The sequence below is a fragment of the Scardinius erythrophthalmus genome, assembly GCF_964197995.2.
Source record: "Scardinius erythrophthalmus genome assembly, chromosome: 8".
Lineage (NCBI taxonomy): Eukaryota > Metazoa > Chordata > Actinopteri > Cypriniformes > Leuciscidae > Scardinius > Scardinius erythrophthalmus.
Window position 1 is genome coordinate 8,458,974 of NC_138228.1, and position 3,156 is coordinate 8,462,129.

The following is a 3,156-nucleotide window of genomic DNA, read 5'->3' on the forward strand; positions in this document are numbered from 1 at the left end:
CCAGAGCGTTTTCCCAACAGCGGAGCTATATATTTGCCATATCTGGCCGGCAAAACTACGAACAAAGAAACAAAGAAAAACTTATGTTTATGTTTTTTTTTTTTTTAAGAAAAACTCCAAGTCCTCCAGAGTCGCGGCCAAAGCCGGTTCGAAAGACTGTTCGCCAGAAGCAGCAGCTCTTCTTTGTTTTCAAGTAGCAGCAACCGTCGCAACTCTGTCGTCATTATGTTAAGCCCGCCCCGCCTACTCTATACACGATGTGATTGGCCTGACCCAATTTAGGTTTTTGCAGCTCTAAAGTCAATGGAGAGTTGCTAGACTACCCTGGCTGCAAAATACATTTTGCTGCCGCTGGGGTGCGTCTAGATTTCTAGGCTGACGACTTCGAAACTCCCGAAGTGATTCCAATTTTGTCTGCCATATGCATCAGACGTTTAGCCAACAGTCCATGGGCGTCACGTCTGCTGAGACTAGGCTATATGTAGAATTCAGAAACCCTTGTTATTAGCGACACCTGTGGCTGTTAAGTGAACTGCAGCCAGCAACTTATTGCACGTGCTCGCATTCATGCATAGCACATGTAAAGTACAAGAGAATGTCACTGAATGTGATTCAATGCCCCAAAATACTCACGGTGTATCTGAGACTATAGACCTATTTAGTGTTTGCAAACACTGATGATGTTTTTTGTGGGTAGAGCCTACCTATTGGCAGAAAATGACAGTTCTGCAGTAGAAATCTGTGGAAGCCACGGAATAAAAGCAGTTAATATCGAGTTTATATCTCACAATTCTTAGAAGGATAAACAGAATTGTTAGATATACTCATTCTCTTTTTTCCTCAGAATTGCGAGTTTATATCCCGCAATTCTGACTTTTTTTCCCCAAAGAATTGTGATATAAACTCACAATTGCGAGTTATAAAGTACAAACTGGGAGATATAAACACGCAAATGCAAGAAAAATAGACAAGAATTGTGAGATATAAATGTTATATGCTATGTTTAAAAGTTATGTAAAATGTTATAGGTTTAAATATTTCATGCTGTAACTGTTATGTATGTATGTCCCTTATGAACTGCACATGTGAATATTAAGAAGACTTACTGTTTAAATCAAATTCATGCTTTAATAGTAGACTAATCATTGCAGGTTTCATCAGTCCAGTCTGTGACTTGCAACATAAACAGCTGCGTTTAGCTTCAAAAGGTGTCGTCGACAGAATTCTATAAAAATGAAGACCGTATTTTTTGCATTCCGATTCCGATTTGGCACAACAAAACATTTTTCTCTTATTCTGTGATTTTGCTCCACTTTTCCTACACTTGTTACCGCTATTTTTCTGCCACTACCATGCGCGCGCAGCTGAAAGTGACGTAACTGTGGCGTCTACTCCAAATTGGTCTATAGAATATATAAATCTGGCTATGTGATATGGTATATTTGAAACTATAGAATGTATAGATTTGGGTATGTGAGACTATAGTTTGAATTAACCCATTTGCATTAAACATTAATAATACAGTACAGTATGGCTCTTTCGGCACTTTTGTGAACATTGCAAGCAATCATTTCGTGTCATAAAACGGAAGAGAGGCTCTCAGGAGCGCAGTAAACATCACATCCTTTTAATTTTCCCGGCAAAAACGTCCAGAGTCCTTCAGATAAAAATCAGTCTATACAGGCTTTCATAGACATAAGGTCATGGAAAACCTAGTTTTTTAAAGGTTTGTTACACATTGACAATAATAAAGCAATTAATACATTCTTACATATAGCACCATTAAGAGTACAGCGATGCATGGAGTGTCTGCAGAGTACATGCGCACTGTGATCTGATTGTTTCTGTATGCACATGAAGCTACACTTATTTATTTCTGTCTAGAATGAAGCAATTTATTGGTGTGCAACACAAAGGCCACAGTGCCAGCTTCGAGAACATTGATTAAGTGAGGGAACTTTGGCAGTATCATTGAAATTCCCACCTGCAGAGTCTGATGTCTGCACAGGACAACATCAGAGCACAGCACAGCGACTCATCTCCATTTGGGAAATAAGCAATGCAGCAGAGAGGCAGGGGACTGCTGTGGGGGTCAGCCATTATAGAAATCTGGATAGATGTGTGGAACATACTGAACATCCTTCTAAATGGTTGTCGAGCAGCAGGAAATGGCAGTAAACAAACTTTGTGCCCACACAGGCCTACGCACAGGGAGAGGGAAGATTGAATTATGTAAACAAGACCATTATCTTCAAGTGAAAGGATGAAGTGCCGCCCATCCCATCAAAAGACCCAACATAGTATTTAAGGGGGATTAAGAATTTACATAAAAAACAAACAGTACAGCAAATTAGTCTGAAACATACATAACACATACTTACAAAGCAATAATAATCTACTCTAATCATTAACATCATTAGAGGGACACTACAAATATTCCTCTCAATTTACACTGTTCAAATGTTTGGGTCTGTAATTCTTATGGTTTACAAATCTGAGCGCGAGGATTAGAAACTCGTGGGTACGGTTTATTAATCCGTGGGCACGATTTGTTAAACCGAGGGAACAGTTTATAAACTGAGCGGACGGATTGCAAAACTATTTGTTTGAAATTTGTTAGTTTTTCTCCCACAGGTGACTTCCCGGGCTCCGTAGTACGCAGTTGTGCTGCTTAATATTTTTGTGGAACAAAAATTTTTTTTCTTAGGATATTTCAGGATTTATTAGAAACAGATCTTTTGTCTAATAAAATCTTTTGTAACTTTACAAATGTCTTTAATATCACTCTTGTTCAATTTAATGCATCTTTGCTGAATAAAAGTATTCTTTAAAAAATAAATAAAAAATCTTAGCTCAAATTTTTGTTTTCCCATTTATGGCAAAACAGTATTAAAACATTAATTGAGATCTTGCATATTATTATAGTTTTGAGTAGGGGAAGGATTCATGCTCAACTCACTAGTGATTCAGAGATACGTGACTTAAACCCTGCTGATTCCTTTCCTACATAGTTTTTTTTTTAAGCAGTCCAGACAGTGGTGGAGATGGAGCGTAGGGCATCAAGGGGGGCATAAGCTGGCAAAGAAAAGGAAAAGCCCTTAGGGAGGAGGTGGAGCCATTAATTATTAAGTCAGAGTAATTAACAGCAAGACATGG